At 35.7% G+C, this 19,097-nt stretch overlaps 2 long non-coding RNA genes across 3 annotated transcripts; both read right to left on the bottom strand.

Annotated features, from left to right (window-relative positions):
• Nucleotides 1-1,446: 1,446 nt before the first annotated feature.
• LOC114317382 (uncharacterized) lies at nt 1,447-3,828 on the bottom strand. The gene is made up of 3 exons (XR_014349802.1): nt 3,235-3,828; nt 2,255-2,409; nt 1,447-2,013 (listed from the first exon to the last, which is right to left on the bottom strand). It is a non-coding gene; the product is annotated as an uncharacterized LOC114317382 (long non-coding RNA).
• A 7,076-nt stretch (nt 3,829-10,904) lies between these two features.
• Nucleotides 10,905-12,831, bottom strand: LOC145806507 (uncharacterized). 2 transcript variants are annotated; one of them, XR_014349800.1, is made up of 3 exons: nt 12,526-12,831; nt 11,404-11,577; nt 10,905-11,024 (listed from the first exon to the last, which is right to left on the bottom strand). It is a non-coding gene; the product is annotated as an uncharacterized LOC145806507 (long non-coding RNA). The 2 variants fall into 2 exon arrangements; XR_014349801.1 differs by having other exon boundaries at nt 10,911-11,151.
• Between the last annotated feature and the right edge of the window lie 6,266 nt (nt 12,832-19,097).

Below are 19,097 nucleotides of genomic sequence, written 5' to 3' on the forward strand. Positions count from 1 at the left end.
GATTGTTGCGGCGCCGGAACTAGGTTGGGTGGGGGTTAGGGTTTTGAATTGGGTTTTTTGGTAATTTTATTTAGGGATAGAATTGTATTTAAAAAAATAGAAATAAAGAGTTGGGTGTCCAACAAATAAACAAAAAATATACAATGGCCAAAATACCCAAGGTTGATATTACAATATTGCTCTTAACTCTATTAGACTCTATTTCTAAGATCAACAACCCAACTACTGCCACTATCATTCTCATTTCAATCTTTCACAACCACCATTACCGACCCCTTACCATCCTACCCACCTCATACCATCTCCACCTCATTTTTACACTTTATCACGCTGAGAGAAGGTGGTGGAGCAGTAAGTTTCCTTCTTTTTTTTTTTCCTTTTTCCCTTTTACTCTTGTACTCGTTTTTCCTTAATTAATAATTATTGGTTTAGCTCTATGAGCATGGAGGTATTTGAGAGGTGGGCTTCTTATATTATTTTAGTCACAATTGCATGTGTTGGATGAGGTGGTTGAACTGGGTGTGCCAAGTGTGGAAGGTAACACATGGCTCTCATTATTTAGGTATATAACTCATGTAATCAATATACCAATAAAATCATTGTGTAACTCGATTCAATTCATTTTAAATGTAGGTCACACAGTATATGAGTTAAACCTAGACTACACAATAATTTTTTAAATATTTTTAAGTACACGTACATATCTTTAAGTTGTATTCTTTAAATAAAAAGTGAAATATTTGTGTCCGTTTGTTTTTATTTGTTTGTCTAACAGTGAGTAGTGTTGTTACAAAATTTGAGATAGAATTTTTGTTGTCCCTAGATTTATTGAATATAGAATGCATTGTCTAAGGTCCCGAATGATAATAGCTGTCATGTTTAAAAATTTATTAGATAATTGTAGTATATCATGTAATAGTACTAATGTGATTGTGCGATTCACTCAATAAATAAAAGAACAGCAAAAACACAAATCATTTTGTTTTGTTTTTTTTGTGGTAAAGATGGGCATTCATTCATTAAGCAGAAGAAACATTGCAATACACACGGGGATGTGTGAACCCTCTAATGTCATCAAGTAACAATTTAGCAATACATAAAGAAGGGAAAGTAAAAACATGAAAATCTTCATCCCGCAATAGTTCCAAGTTTGCAAAGGCATTCGTATATGAATTTGCTTCTCAATAGATATGACTAAAGATATAACTAAACATTGGTGATCCTATTTGAGCCATGTGCTAAGCTGATGATGTGTATTTGAGTCACCCAACACAAGTTGTTTTATCATCAAAGTGCCAGGTTCAATATCCAATCATCTTCTGTTTTTCAATTAGATAAGATAACTAAGATAGATAGAATATATTTTTAACTGTAAAATTTTGATATTACAAGACTATTAAATAATACCCATCAGGTTTAAGTCAAGAATTGGACGATGTCCATTTTCCTTTCAATAGTGTATATCATTTTATGGTCCTATGAACAAAAAAGATGAAGATTGGGCATAAGAATAATTTGATGCCATTACCAGTAAGTGAATGTAAAATGTTGAATTCTTGCAATTGATGATTGACACTGATCATTCACATCCATTCATAAAAGAAGTTGATTACAATTGTGGGCAAACATTCCTACATGAAGAGCTACAGAAAATCAATTTAACTTCTCATGAAATCTTCATTGTCAAATCCTTCAAAATACAAACACTTCTGTAGTTCCACCACCAACATAGGAAAGGTAGTTAAAATCAATTTATCGATAAGTGAATGTAAAATATTGAATTCTTGCAATTGTTGATTGACACCGATCATTCACATCCATTCATAAAAGAAGTTCATTACAATCGTGGGCATACATTCCTACACGAAGAGCTACAAAAAATCAATTTAACTTCTCATGAAATCTTCCATGTTCAAATCCTTCAAAATATAGACACTTTTGTAGTTCCACCATCAACATAGGAAAGGTAGTTGATATCAATCCATCAACTTCTGTACGGTTGATTAGCTTACCCTATTCAAAAAAATATATTAAGTATTAATTATTATTGACAAATAATTAAATAATATTGACTAAATTAAAAAATAATTAGCAACTTACATTCTTTGAATAATTTCCAATATGGATGACCACATTTCTTATAAAGTAAACAAGTTCCTCAAGAGTGTTACCATAATGACAATATCTATATACATCATTCAACGGTTTGGGTTTTGGTGTAAAATTATTCCAAATGCGGTGGTTAGCAACATACCATTGCAAACGTATTTTTGCCACAGCAGAGTTGTGCCTTTGCTTATCAAGTCTTGATAGGAAATGCCATATGTCCCAAACATTTCTCATGAAGGTAAATCTTTCCTCTGATTCCCACAGGCAACAATGGTTGTGAACCAAGTTCTCATCGGTGTACTTGTCAAACAAAATAACAGGTGTGAACAAAATCACTTATAAATAAATTTAAATAAATGGTAATATAAAACAACCATCTTGACAAGGTATGAATGAAGTCATCTAGCTCTGAAGGCATTTGAACGAAATCTTCCTTCATTTGAGATTGCGATGTCTAGCTCGCTTTCCATAATTCATCAAAGCATGTTACGGTCATTTCACGGACACAAAAGTGTCCAGGATAATGCCACAGATGAATATTATGTTGTTTATGAGAACTACTCAAGAAGTTTAAGAGCTCATATCAACAATTTGAAGAACTAGTCTAGAATTATGTTGGAGTTCAGAAGCCTTTCGAGCTAGATGACTTTATTCATACCTTGTCGAGATGGTAATGTAAACAACATCCAGCTCTGACGGCTTCTGAACTACAACATAACTCTAGGCTGGTTCTTCAAATTGTTGATATGAGCTCTTAAACTTCTTGAGTAGATCTCATAAACAACATAGTATTCATCTGTGGCATTATCCTGGACACTTTTGTGTCCGTGAAATGACCGTAACATGCTTTGATGAATTATGGAAAGTGAGCTAGACATCGCAATCCTAGTTTGTTTAGTAGGAACATGATTTCTAGCTCTCCAACTTCATTCATGGTCGGTTTTTTTTTTTTTTTTTTTTTTGGATCAGCAACAAAAAGTGTATATTAATAATGAAAAGGAGATGCAAAGGGAGGACAAGAAGTCCTCTTACAAGTAAAGAAAGAAAAGAAATTCAAATGACTTGAACCAACCAAATGAAATAATTAAGCAACCCATTGCACACCAACACCTTTTTTTAGCACACCTTGAGCTTTAGTTTTGAGGTTGAGCATAATCCGTTGGGCCATAAGGTCGATCAACTCAGCAATGAATCCCTTCTTCCTCTTAGGGTTCCATCCTATGTCCTTGCAGAGTAGATCATTGTACCATATATGAAGGGCACCAATGCAAGATCTCCGGTAGTACTTGTCAGAGTTCTGCTTCATGTATTTATCCCATTAAAATACATCTTTTTCGTTCTCTTTAATGCTGGGTAGCTTGAATGTGCCATCAAGAAGCTCTGCTAGCCATAGACACCTTATCTCCGGAGTATACAGGTTTGCTACACTCTCTGAGAATCCAATTACCGCTAGCTGTGGAATTCGGGGATGAATGCATTCCTTTTTAAAACAAAAAGTTAGTATTGATATGCTTCTCTTGTGATTTAGAACTGTGATATCAACCTCTATGCAATGCTTAGATATCAATCTATACTTATATTGCAGAATGCTGTATGATGTTAGATGCTAACCTGTAGAGGTACTGTTTAATCGGGTGACCCTGCTATGCGGTCCTAAAAGGTTGGGGACACAAGAATGTCTTTGAGCTTTTCAACACCCTTGAACCCAGTAGCCAATATGACCATGTAAATCAAAACAAAAAACACAGAATATGCAGCGGATTAAAATGATCAGATCATACCTTCTTGATGATAGAACCTTCTTGGATAAATCACGTGCTTCCAGGAAACTTCTTGATGAACCAACCCAGCAGTGGAGTGATATCACAGATTGAATATCACCCACACTAACCACAGTGTCAAAGACTTGATCGTTGTGTTTTTGGGAGAGAGTCAGTGTATGGGTTGAAACAGACTCAACGTTGTTTTTCTCTTGGATTACCCATAACCATATAACAAATATTTAATATATTATAATATCTATCCATATCAGTTAAGATACAGATAATATCTAATATATATTATATCTATCTATATCAGTTCAAACTGATAACGTCTGTTTCAAGAGTGGTTATCCTAAATAGGTTTGATTTCAAAATCAAAACCTATTTGGATAAGGATTCAAAATCAAATTTAATGGTCATGCCACATGGGCGCCCATTACTAACATCTCCCACTCGCACATGAGTTGGCATGACACTGCCACATCTCTATCTCAATCTCCCCAAAAACGAACAATCTCATACTAGCCAATGCACCGTGCGACCGCTGAGAACACCTGCATGTGGGAGCTCTATACTAGAAACTCAAAATGAGCCAGCATAGAGACATCAACCCAAAAAAGAAAAGAAATAGTGTCTCATATACCCCAGACCCATCTAATTACACCGGTCCAAAAAACATCTCTAATCCCTCAAAAAGAGCATGTTTGACCCTCTCAATTCTTGCAATATATTCACACTCAATTCGCCTCTCATACAGAGCGATATGAGTTGCCGGCAGTGAATATACAACAGTGGTGTAATACTAGATGATCTTCCCTTTGCACTCATGCCATTTAGTTTAGAATTGACCGCTTTCCCAGTGATGTCCCTTAAGGCCGAATCATGCATGACCGCAGGCAACATACCAAAGTAGCAGAACATCAACCCCTTACCTTATGACATAGTCAAAAGTCACAAAAGGGTACATAAATGAAAGTCATATCAATAATGACACGTAATACTCACACGGTGAGGAAGCAGGGATCCATTCTCTCACCTCATTACTCGGTCGCCAAGCACATATAGTATGAATACATGCTACGGTGGAGTACCTCTTCCATAAAGAGTGACGTCATACTTGATACACCGTACAGATATTAGTCTAGTCGCTTTCTAGCGCCTAACCCGAATTCTCTATTTGCTCGCCTTCTAGGCGCCAAATGAGATCTCGTATCTGGCTAATCATAACAGGCACAACATGAAAAGTGGGTACTAACATCCATGTTTGGTCCTTAACACGACCTCATCTTGGTTATAACCAAGGCGACATACATAGTGGATGATTTAAGCCTCTCTTGGCTCCAAATAAAAATAAACCACCAGTCTCATCCTTGCTCGCTCCCAAGTGCCAGGGGCGATTGCTCGTGTGAGTGAGCCAATCTTGCCTGCTGACATCATCATTTGCTAATCATTATGACACAAACCATAATAGTGTCAACATCCCATCATCTCAAAATAAGTGATCGATTTAAAAAAAAAAAAAAATTGACCACAGCTTGCGCAATTATAGATTCCAAACATAAGCCTTATCAGCACCTCTTGCGATAAGTATATACAACGGAATCCACCATGTGCGCCTCACATGAAATGATTTAAGATCACTACCTCTTGCGCAATAACCTCTCTAAAGATATTTTTGGTGACCAATTTGCGTTCATTCTTAATGCGCCCAACTAGTGCAGATGCGCCCAACTAGCGCATTGAATTTTACAAGGAGCAAATTAATATGCTTCTAATAAAGCATTTTATCCACAGTCTAATGAGCAAGGTCAATGTCTAAACAACTCAGTTGATCATTTACCAAAGATAACACTTATCATGCCGAATACGCCCACATAGCGTACTTTAGGCTCCCACAACAAAGAAAAGATCGAGGAATATAGATCATCTGTTTCTCCCAAAGACAATCCGAGGATTCACTTAATAGCTAAGGCTTTGGCTTTTACCGATAGGTAAGTCAATGGGTTTGTAATTTTGCATCTAGAATCGTTCTAGGATATTCCTTATGTAAGTCATCGAAGACAAAACATGAATTCTCCCAAAGCAATCCCTAAGGATCGTACATCCGAGCATATAAATTACATCACCCATGTCCATCATATCTAAAATAGAGGACTGCCCACCCTAGGTGGTGACAACCTTATAAATTCCTGGCTCATAATGACTAAGTAAGGAAAAACTTCTTTTGGACCATTGATCATGCCTCAGTGGTCTTCATCGATCATCGTTGCCCTATCATGGCTTGACGAAATCTAAGAACCACTGTTTGGATAACTGCTTTAGGCTGTAAAAGATTTATTGGAACCAGCAACCTTTTTGCGCTCCTAACTTTTCACTATAAAAGCAGAAGGTAAATCCTTACGGATCTACTTATCCAATTCTCTAATGAGAAATCAGGTCACAATGTCCACAAATCAATGTTCCGAACTTATGTCAATTATAGCCTAAGTCAAAATAACCTCACTCCCCAGGAGGAAGTCTTCTCATGGTCTACACTTTCCTCAATGGTGCGACCATTCGGTATCTAGCGAGCCTTATGCCTCAACAATGACTATCCAAATTACGCATAACTTTATAACAGTTTTGCGTCATAATGGAAAGTCAACCAAATTATAAAAATGGTTAATCCTCAAAGACTTTGTCTTAAACTGCGCAACATTGATCCACTTTCTAAAAACAGGAGACTAGAGCCTTTGGCATTATCCTAGGCTCTTTATCATCTTGCGGAGCAATCATGAATGTTTCCCTCTCAATCACCCAGTGATGACGTGGAAAATTTTCACATTTGCTACCACGCAACTAAGAATGTAGAGTATTCTGTTCTAATGGAGTAATCCATTAGTAGACACATCGCTCCCACTGTCCCTAGGATATTGGAAATTTCTTTCCATTCTCAACTAGGCTACATAGAGCGCTATGCTTGGAATTCTCCATCTTATACCGAAAACTCTATTCACGTCACCTTTACTAATAAAACTTTATGTGACTTAGTTACACTACCACAAAGCTGCTTACCTATATGCACATGACCCGGAGGGTTTGCATGACCGCATACAATAATGCGCCACACGACCCTTTGTGTTTACAAGACAGCATACAATAATGCGTTATAGAACCCTAGGTCTTAACTTCGCAATCTTATGAGAAGTAGAATAAAGATAAGCTGCTTAATGGTTACAGATCACCCATAGATGGCTCTCTGCTAACCCATTACTCAAAATGGAGTGTAAAAACTGATATGGAGGGCACTTAGTTAGGGATATAGGCAACAAACTAGTGCAATTCCCAATTGGGAAACATTTTGCGCCATTATCTACCTAACATTAACAATATTTAATTCCTTATCTCTACTACACCAGTGTGTTGTTGAGTACTAGGAATAATCAATGTTCTAAGCATCCATCTCTCTTCACAGAGTTTTTCTGAAAAAATAACTCAAATAGATACTCGCCACCTTGGTCAAAACTAAAAGCACAAAAAACTCTTATCTAATTGATCTCGACCTTATATGTGCAATGTCAAAAATCATCTCAAAAATTTTTGACTTATGGGAGATCAAATAGTCTTGACTCAGATGCGTATCGTAATCTACAAATGTGTCGAGATTGAGGCTTAGCTATCATACCCTCACACATATCTAGTCACAAAATATCATAGTGGACTAAATGCGCCAAAACAAATGACCTTCTGCGGCTTTCCTACTTACTTGTGCGCACCCATTGCGAACAAAGTTACACATTCACATGAGAGCAGGATGTCATAAGCAAGTGGGCCCGAGAAGGCCTACTCAAACTATCGTGTCATCATCTCATTAATGTGATTAAGTATAATAAGCCACTGGTTCATGACCAATGTCATAAACTAATTCCAATCATCTTAATGTGTGAGTTCTCGAAGACAAGTTTTAAAGGTTTAGGCCCAACTAGGTAATGACTCACGACTAAGTCATATTCACTAGATCATAAAAAGGATGTCATGGAGATATCAACTGCGCCTAAGTCGCAAATTTAACTAGTAAGTGCTAATCCCCTGCACCTTCAAGTCAATTTTATTCTCCATACACTTTAATACATCTAGTTGAAAGATGACGATACTCCTGTTGCCATCTCTATTTCTCGCTTCATAGTTACTTGCAATTAATTCTACTATCCACAAGAAGGAGAGAATAAGCTATCAACTATGATAGCTCCTGAAGTAACTTAAGCGCGAATTAGGCTAAAGAGTCTAATTCAACACAATGCTCTTACAAGCGATGCGTTAAATTCTTAGAGTCATAACAACCTTGTCAGCCTTAACCTTTTCATTACTATGCTGCAACGTTTGCGCTTAGTGGTAAATGTTATTCAAAAACGTTAGCCTAGTAAAGGAATCACACAAAGAAGCACCTCATCCATGTTTCACACTCAAGTGTGGAAACAGTAAGTGTCCACACTTAGACAAGTTGGCAATGCTAATAGATTTTGCAGCCACTAAGCGCTAATCTTTTCACTCAGTGTTAATAGATTTTGCAGCTTCTAAGCGCTAATCTTTTAACTTCACGTGATCTTTCAACGCACACTATTATAGTGCATGAAATTTCGCTCAATCCACTCCCAATAATTGGGTAGAGAGCAAAACACTGCTCGTACTGGCTACTCGTCTTACACTTAATGACTAATTTATTTAAGCTCGCATTTCTTGGATGACGTGACTCTTGAATGTTACTTCATCCAATGATGTAACATTATTTACAAGTCAAATTACAAAGTCAATCCGCGCAGCTCATTAGTCAAGATCATATACAGATCTATTGAGGGCTTACTAATTTCATAACTCCAAAACTCGCCAACCAAAACTATGTAGCGTGCCGCTAACTATAGCGCACACATTAGTTTTTATTGTGCCAAACAAGGCAACAAAAACACGGCGACTTTGAGTCATGTTTCCTTACTTTGGCTCAATTAAGGTTTGACCTAAAGTCTCCAAGACTTTTTCTCATCTAAAGAATGGGATTAGTTTGTTCACATTTGAACATCTCTACTAAGTCTAGGTCAACCAAATTAACTTCCATAAGCTAAATCAATTTAGAGAGAAATTCGCATTGGGATTAATTTGATTAGCATAATATAATTTTGCCGCAAAAATCTAAATTAAATAGTGACAATATTACACAAGTCGCAAGATCGAAAATCCGCTATGCTCGTAATCATCTCTTGCGCCACAAGTGACAATTATCCAAAATTTAGTTTAATTTATGCGCAAAATATTGGTTTTCGGGAGTTAATCTACAAAGATTTCTCTCAACCGAATAACCTCCCACTGACTATGGCATATACAAAGCATGATAAATTCCATACAATAGCATTTTAATGTAAATCTACAAATAACTCATGCTATATTTATTTAATAATGGAATTCTAATAAATAAATAAATAATCATGCTCTTCTAATTACAACATATTACAAACCCAAAAAAATATGTTGTATTCAATATTTAAATTATGCCATAACAGAAAGTACATCATCCTGAAATTTTCTGGAATTTTCTGGTATTTTCTGGAATTTTAAATAACTAATTAAACACACATAAAATTAGAAATAAAAAATCCAGAAACTAGTAAACAGAAACAATATTCAGATTATGCCATAATTAAAATGTACATTGTTCTGAAATATTCTGAAATTTTTCTGAAATATTCTGGAATTTTAAATGACTAATAAATACACATAAAATTAGAAATAAAAAATCCAGAAACTGATAAAATGAGACAATATTACCAGTAGATATTAAAACATTTCAGAAGTCCACAATAAAAATTTCAACCCCAGAAAATTAATCATGCAACACAAGATGCATTTTAAAGCAAAAAAAAATGCATTATTAACACAGGAAAAATATTACATATTTTCGTAAAATTTTCAAAATTTTACATAATATAGAAAAATTAATTCTGAGTCTAAGGGTACCAACCATGCTTAAAACAAAGCTATAACGAATAAATTATGGCCAATTAACGCAATTCAGAATTAAAAAACAAACAAACAGAGCCTTAGAGCCAAGCCAGCACGGAAAAACGGCTCGGCTCGGCTCGGCTCGGCTCCGCTCAGCGCAAGTCGGCTCAAGGATCGGCTCGGCGCGCGGCTCAGCCTCGGCTCGGCGCGCGGCTCAGCCTCGGCTCGGCGCGCGGCTCCAGCACGCGGCGCGCGTGCGGGCGCGGACGGCGCGCGTGCGTGGACAGCACCGCCGACGCGCGCGTGATAGCGCGTGCAGGCGCGTCAGCATGGCATCTGGCGCGTGTAGGCGCGTGGGCGCGCGTGGCTTCGGCGTGGTGGCGCGTGAATGCCACGCGCCGCCTTCCAGGGTACTGACAGTTCTGATTTTTGTACTGCCGGACTCCTTTTTCCAAAATAAAATCATTTATGCTCTTAAAAATGACATTAATGATCATAAAAATAAAATATTTTGGATCTCCACATCTTTTATAAATATACACATGATAAAAGAAAGCACGAAAATATCCATCATTGGCTCTGATACCAATGTAAATCAAAACAAAAAAACACAGAATATGCAGCGGATTAAAATGATCAGATCATACCTTCTTGATGATAGAACCTTCTTGGATAAATCACGTGCTTCCAGGAAACTTCTTGATGAACCAACCCAGCAGTGGAGTGATATCACAGATTGAATATCACCCACACTAACCACAGTGTCAAAGACTTGATCGTTGTGTTTTTGGGAGAGAGTCAGTGTATGGGTTGAAACAGACTCAACGTTGTTTTTCTCTTGGATTACCCATAACCATATAACAAATATTTAATATATTATAATATCTATCCATATCAGTTAAGATACAGATAATATCTAATATATATTATATCTATCTATATCAGTTCAAACTGATAACGTCTGTTTCAAGAGTGGTTATCCTAAATAGGTTTGATTTCAAAATCAAAACCTATTTGGATAAGGATTCAAAATCAAATTTAATGGTCATGCCACATGGGCGCCCATATCCATCTCTACAGCTTCAGTGTCACCATCAACCAAAATGCCTTCTTTGCAGAAATTGAAACTTGGAGCTTTCTTCAATCTGATGCTTCCCTTCTCAACCCGATTGTAGAAGTCCTCTGGCACGGTTGAGATCAAACAAGAGTTTAGTTCTTGTAAAAAAACTGTGTTTTGGGACCATACTGAACTGAGCAAGACGAAGCTTGTGTTGTATTGAGTTTCGACAAATTTCGAAAACGTCCATCTCTGTTATTTAAACAGCAATGCTAGGTATCATGAAAAACCTTTCATGAAAATAATCATGAAAGCTTCGTGACCCTTGGATTACACTTAGAATAAAGCACCACACACTAATCAAGGTAATAGATCATAAATTTTTCATGATCATTTTCATGACAAAATTTTTATGATCCCTAACTTTTCCCTTATTTAAATTAGGTTCATTATTTAGAGGATTGAATTTATTATCTGGGAACTGTGAATTAGGAGAGAGGTTACCAGAGGTGAAAGCAATGTTGCCAGGAGACTGAGGAGAAACCCGTCACCTAGCTTGTGACCGATAGCTCAGAGAGGCGATTAAGGTAAAGATATGCTATGGAAAGTCCCCATGGCTGGTAGACAGGGATGTTCCAGTGTTCGGTTCTGCATATCACTGTAAATGGATGATCCACCCTTGCAAATCAACCCCAAAAAAAAAAAAAAAAAAAAAATGAAAACATGGATAACAAACAAACACAACCTTGCAAATGAAAATGATGTTATGAAATTGTTCAGAGCAGCTCTGCGAAATTGACCGTATTGTGCACTAAGGGTCAACATTGGGTTTTGCCAGGCTGGCCCAACTTGTGAAATTAGTGCCCAGGCATACCTGACGAGCTTTTCTGGGCAGGCCATGCTGCCCAGCTGGCCGAAAGCAAGAAACCTTAGGCCCAACAGATTGGGTTGTGGGTTAAGCCCAACTAGCTAAGATTTGTTCAGCGGAAAATATTTTCTGCTTTTTTTTTTTTTTTTTTTTTTTTTTTTTTTTGGCTTTTGGTTTGACAAAAAACGAAAGTCAACAAAAATATTTTTTGTGAATCAATGAAATCTAACTTTTTTGGGCAGAAAATATTTTCTTCTTTTAAAAAGTAAAAGTTTTTCAGACTAAAATTTTACCAATACCACCATATTAGCACCACTATTGCCACTTCTACCATAGCACCACCACCGCCACCTCACCACTGCCACTATTGGTAGTACCACATACATTAGTTCACAACCAAACATAGGAAAATATTTTCTGTGAGAAATATCTTTTGTAGGAAAATGTTTTTCAAATAAACAAAGTTTTACTTTTTATTATTATTTCTCTTGGGCTAGCGGGCTAGGCAGGTAGATTGCCTCTCACGGGCCAATGAATTGGACTATCGAGCATGTTCAGGTTTCAACACCTAGCATCCAGCTCAAGCCCAGCCTGTTTGAGGTACAAGCTTGGGTTAGGTAAAAATCAGACTGGCCTGGCCGGGCAGGCTGGCCTGGGGCCAACCCATACTGTGCACAACGGAAAAAGGGGGTGCAAAACCAAATGATCTGAAAAATTTTGAGTGTTTTTCTTTTTTGTGTGGTATTCTCAATTCTCACCATTTGCTGTGGAGCACTCCATGGTAATGTCAAGTGCTGATTTCTGGAGGCCGATGACGGCGACACGCTTTCCTCAGACCAATTCTTTAGCAGTCTGATGATCCATGGAAGCACAGTCCATGGAGTGTAGGACCTGCCCTTCAAACACCTGAGGACCCTTCCCACACCTGACGACCCTTCCCTGGAGGAAATTCTGGAATGTTTGGAACCCCACTAAACCTTCCCACGCAATGGATCACAAAATCAACTTCATAAACCTGTTCAAGTTATCATATCACCATGAGAACGTGAGATGAAAATACATGAGATTAAATGAAATTTTGTATATAGCTATCAGGTGGCAAATGGGCATATATATATGTTGGACAATCTTCACTGTATTTAAAAAGATTAAATTCTGTTGTGTACAAAACAACAACAAGAATAAAAGCAATAGAGAAAATGAGAGAATTTGTTTGATTACAAAATATCAAACTCGAAATAAAAATAAATAAATAAAACCACAGATTTTATTTTGTTACAAAAACAAAAATAAAATCTGATTAAATAAACAAATAAAAACAGAATAAAATTAAACAACTTACTTGGTTAATTTATTTGAATAACTTTTCTGATCAAGTCCAGTGTTTAACACTGTGTCCTTAAGACAGATTCGTCCTCTCCACGGTGCTTTCAGAATTTGGACGTCTATCTCTCAAGATGAAATGATCTTACCACAAACAATAGCAGCACTACAAATTGTTTGCCTTACGAACACACTAAGTGTTTACACTCTTTCTTTCGGAAATAAAATGCAGCAAGATGAAGAATAAAATTTGCAGAGGATGGAGTACGAAAATTAGAATGAAATCCAAATGGGAGGCTAGTCTATTTATAGATGTAAAGGTGACTTTTGGTTTTGAATTGAACAGGTATGAAACCTGTTAGATTCAAATTTAAACAGATTTGAATCTGTTTATTCAAACAGATAGAAACGGGAAGGGCTCTGTTTAGATGAGCAATAAATCCAAAACAGTTTAATTTTGTTTGAAAACGGGAAGGGCTCTGTTTGGATGAGCAATAAATCCAAAACAGTTTAATTCTGTTTGAAAACGGGAAGGGCTCTGTTTGGATGAGCAATAAATCAAACCAGTTTAATTTGAATTCTGGATTTTATTTTAATAAAAAATAAAATTAAATTCAAATGTTTTTTGCCCAAAAAGATTAGAAGCCCAACCCAACCACGCCCAAGCCCAGGCCCAGCCCAGCCCGCCCGACCTGACGGACGGCGGCGGCGCGCGCGCGCGTGTGTGGTGATTTTTGGGTCCAATGGGTCTAGCCCATTTTGCCCATAACCTCTCCCTCTAAAACACTTGGGTACCCCTTGGGGCACACCCCAAGTATCTCACCCTAAGCCTTATAAACCCTTTCAAAACTTCCCACCAAATCAATGTGGGACAAGCCAATTTACAACTTTAAGGAATTTCCACCATAACTCCATTTCCATGGAGCACACTTTGGCTTCAATTTCCCATTCACTCGGTAATGGTTTTGAGCAACCAAATATACCACGTGAATCACAACGCGGCATAGAACGCGTTACCACTTTGACCCGAGTAAATCGATGCTCGGGGCCCACCTAAAAAATAGACCGAACTTAGGAAAAAATTCTGGTTTTATCCAGAATTTTATAACCATTTCCAACAATCCCCCACATGAATGGAATTTGATGACAACGGAAATGCAACAATATGCAGACTTTAACGAAAGAGTATAAGTCGAAAATATCTTGCATCAGGATAGGTAGTTTTCGGTTTTGAACCTTCCCTAGTGATAACCTATCGGACTTACTGGCTAACCAATGGACGCGATGCCTTGAATTGTTCAGCCGTTTGTGTAAGCCAAGACAATAGATTTCACACAAAATATCTTCTAACACATCGTGGTTCTCACTGTTGTGTTCATTTTGGCCTTGAACGCGCCTGGTTTTCATAAGTGTTTCTAGAGAATTTAGCCTTTTCATTCTCATAGAACCGGCCCCAGTTCAACACTCATATAGGTGATTCTTATTGTAAGTATCTCCTTATACTCGTCTTGCTTTTATACCTTAATCAAGATATAAGTAATCATTAAAAGCAAAGCTTATCCTTATACCCCTGCATACAACATATGTTGCAGATATCACTCTCACCATAGGAATGGGTAGGGAATTTTTAATCCCTTGGTGATTTCTGGTGAGCCATACATAACTTAGTTGTCCCTTTGAACGTAGTTCTTGGGATCTCCAGTCATATAAGTAGGGTTACCATTATGACGACTCTTATGTAATAGGTTTTAATCCCATCCCCTTCGATGAACTTATACACTAGCTCTTTTGTCAAACCTTTTGTTAACGGATCCACAATATTCTCTTTAGATTTTATATAATCTATTGAGATTATTTTGTTTGACAACAATTGCCTTATGGTATTATGTCGACGACGAATATGTCGTGACTTACTGTTATACATGTGATTCTGTGCCCTGCCTATTGCAGATTGACTATCACAATGAATGCAAATAGCTGGCACAGGTTTTGGCCACATTGGAATGTCTTCTAAGAAGTGACGAAGCCATTCTGCTTCTTCACCTGCTTTGTCTAAAGCAATGAACTCGGATTCCATTATGGATCGTGCGATGCAAGTTTGTTTCGTGGACTTCCAAGAAACAGCAACGCCTCCTAGAGTAAAGACATATCCACTAGTGGATTTTGAATCTTTAGTATCCGATATCCAATTGGCATCTCAATAACCTTCGAGTACTGCTGGATATCGAGTAAAGTTCAAACCATGATCACGAGTAAACCTTAGATATCTAAGAACTCGAATGATCGCTTTCCAATGGTCTTCTCCAGGGTTACTAGTGTACCTACTCAATTTACTGATAGCATAAGCTATATCAGGATGAGTACAATTCATTAGGTACATTAGGCTTCCAATGATTTGGGAGTATTTTAACTGAGACACTGCATCACCTTTATTTTTTGATAAATAAAGACTGATGTCTACAGGTGTTCTAGCTAAATTCAAATCATCCTTGATATATTTATCAAGAATTTTCTCAATATAATGAGATTGAGATAATGCATATCCGTTAGATGTTTTAGTAATTTTCATTCCTAATATAACATCTGCGACCCCCATATCTTTCATATCAAATCTTTTGTTAAGCATCTGCTTAGTTAATTTGATCATGTTTTGACCGCTTCCAATGATAAGCATGTCATCCACATAAAGACAAACTATGACATATCCTTGGTCAGTGTTTTTAACATAGACGCATTTGTCACATTCGTTTATCTTAAACCCATTAGTAAGCATTGCATGATCAAATTTTTCATGCCATTGCTTAGGTGCTTGTTTTAATCCATAAAGAGATTTTATCAGTCGACAAACTTTCTTTTCTTGCCCTGATATTACAAACCCTTCGGGTTGTTCCATATAGATCTCTTCATTTAGATCACCGTTTAAGAAAGCTGTCTTAACATCCATTTGATGTATTTCTAAATTAAACAACGCTGCTATAGAAATAAGCATGCGAATGGATGTTATTCTTGTCACAGGGGAATATGTGTCAAAATAGTCCAGACCTTCCTTTTGTCTGTAACCTTTAACAACAAGTCTTGCTTTATACTTGTCAATTGAACCATCTGCTTTCATTTTTCTCTTGAATATCCATTTATATCCAAGAGGTTTAGAACCTGGTGGAAGATCCACCAATTCCCAAGTATGATTCTGCATAATGGATTCAATTTCATTATTAACAGCCTCTTTCCACAAAGGTGCTTCAGGACCTGTCATTGCTGCCTTAAAGCTTTGAGGTTCATTTTCTAACAAGTATGTAAGAAAATCTGGACCAAAGGATTTTGATGTTCTCGCTCTTTTACTTTGTCTTGGTTCATCATTAGTTAAATCCTGTTGGTCGAGACTATTACTAGTCTCTTGTGTTTGATTGTCATTAGTCTCTTGACTTTGTGTACAATCATAAGTTCTTTTCTGTGAACTTAATTCCTGTCCTTTCTTGTAAGGAAAGACATGTTCAAAAAACACAGCATTCCTTGACTCTATAATAGTGTTCACATTTATATCAGGTATTTCTGATTTATAAGTCAGAAACCGATAAGCACTACTATTTTGAGCATAACCAATAAACACACAGTCTACTGTTTTTTGTCCAATCTTAGTCTTTTTAGGAACAGGAACTTCAACTTTTGCCAAACACCCCCACACTTTTAAGTATTTGTAGGAAGGCAATCGACCTTTCCACAATTCATAAGGAGTGCTGTTGGTTTTATTGTGGGGTATTCTATTAAGAACAAAATTAGCAGACAATATTGCTTCTCCCCACAAGTTCTGTGGTAAGCCTGAACTTAGTAAGATGGCATTCATCATTTCTTTTAGGGTTCTATTCTTCCTTTCAGCAATTCCATTTTGCTGTGAAGAATAAGGGGTTGTAGTTTGGTGAATAATGCCATGTTGTGCACAAAATTCATTTAATGGTGCATCATATTCACCACCCCTATCACTTCTAATATAAATCAATGAATTTTAAAACAAATTCAAGAAAAAACCAAAATAATTATGACTACTCAAGTCAGAATTAATGTTTTGACAAAATCATATCATCATAAAAAATTTTGCCTAAGAATCAAACAATTCAAAAACCCATTTGATTGTATACATTCTTGCAACTCAATAACAAAATAAATGTCACTGTCATAAAAATATTTGTGACAGAAGAAAATTAAATTATCTCAACTAATGCAAGAGATACACCCCCATATTAATAAAATGGTTCATGGTTTAACAAATTCTACTACGCAAGTAAAATAATTATTAATGACATCTCATGTCACATAAATCAATAATCAACATAAAAGATTTCTTAAATTACTTTCCAATTAAACAGACTGATATAATTACATATATCTTCATGTTTAAATTTCTCTGGTGTTTAAACACCCATTCAAAATTGATTAGAAATATTCAAATTAACCTGCTTATGTCCAAAGTCGACATAACAATTTATCATTCCAAATCACTTGAAATTATTGTTAAGAAATAACTTGAATTGATATCATACATGCATATCAAACGCATCAACTAAAAATAATGAATTTAACAAAATAAATTAATCATGCACGATCCCAACACTTGCATCATGAAATAAAAGGATTCTCAACTCATAAATAAAATCCAACGCATTTAAACTTTAAACTTCAAAATGACAAAATATACCTTCATTTAATAAGTTTGATTTGTACATAAATAAACAAATTAAATATGCATTAAAATGTTCTTGTGAATATATATATATATATATATATTTTCCGACTCAAGTGCAGAAACAATTCAAGACTATGAATCCACATTGTAATAAAATAAAATTAGTTTGTAAAACTAATATTTTACTCTAGAAACAAATTCTTCCATGTATACTCACGATGAACTATGATAAAGTCAAAATAATTAACACCTTTTCACAAAGAGTTCAAAAAATAAGTGGTCTACCAAACGAAACCATAAGTCACTTATACAATTAACAGATTGTGACCGAGTCACAAAGTTACATGATTGAATAACAAAATTAATTTTCTAGTTACTAAAACCAGAAAATAAATTACAATACAAAATAATTTTATTTTCCTTGTTACTAAAACTAGTAAAATAAAATACCGAAATAATATCTGATTACAAAAATCAGAAAACCAAACCATAAATTAATTTTCTAGTTACTTAAACCAGAAAATAAATTATAACACAAAATCATTTTATTTTTCTTGTTACTAAAACTAGAAAATACTGTAATTTTATTTTCTTTGTTACTGAAACTAGAAAATAAAATACCACAAAACTATCTGATTACAAAAATCAGAACAAACACAAAATAATTTTCTAGTTACCAAAATCAGAAAATAAATTAAAACACAAAATAATTTTATTTTCTTTATTACTAAAACTAGAAAATAATATAATTTTATTTTCCTTGTTACTAAAACTAGGAAATTAAAATACCAAAATAATTTTCTGTAACACCAAATAATATTCTGAATTGTTAATGACACCAGTATCGTACTACTAGTTGTTGTCAAAGAAAAGAGACAGTATATTACTACTATCTGTCAAATAGCATAAATCACTATTCGTTTTTCCAACCAGAATATTAATTTGAAAACACAGAAAATTAAATACAATGAAGATACCCAAAAAGGAATCTGTCTTAAGATTGTTGGACAATCTTCACTGTATTTAAAAAGATTAAATTCTGTTGTGTACAAAACAACAACAAGAATAAAAGCAATAAAGAAAAGGAGAGAATTTGTTTGATTACAAAATATCAAACTCGAAATAAAAATAAATAAATAAAACCACAGATTTTATTTTGTTACAAAAACAAAAATAAAATCTGATTAAATAAACAAATAAAAACAGAATAAAATTAAACAACTTACTTGGTTAATTTATTTGAATAACTTTTCTGATCAAGTCCAGTGTTTAACACTGTGTCCTTAAGACAGATTCGTCCTCTCCACGGTGCTTTCAGAATTTGGACGT

This window comes from Camellia sinensis, chromosome 13, assembly GCF_055761805.1.
Source record: "Camellia sinensis isolate YWXY chromosome 13, ASM5576180v1, whole genome shotgun sequence".
In the NCBI taxonomy this organism is placed as follows: domain Eukaryota; kingdom Viridiplantae; phylum Streptophyta; class Magnoliopsida; order Ericales; family Theaceae; genus Camellia; species Camellia sinensis.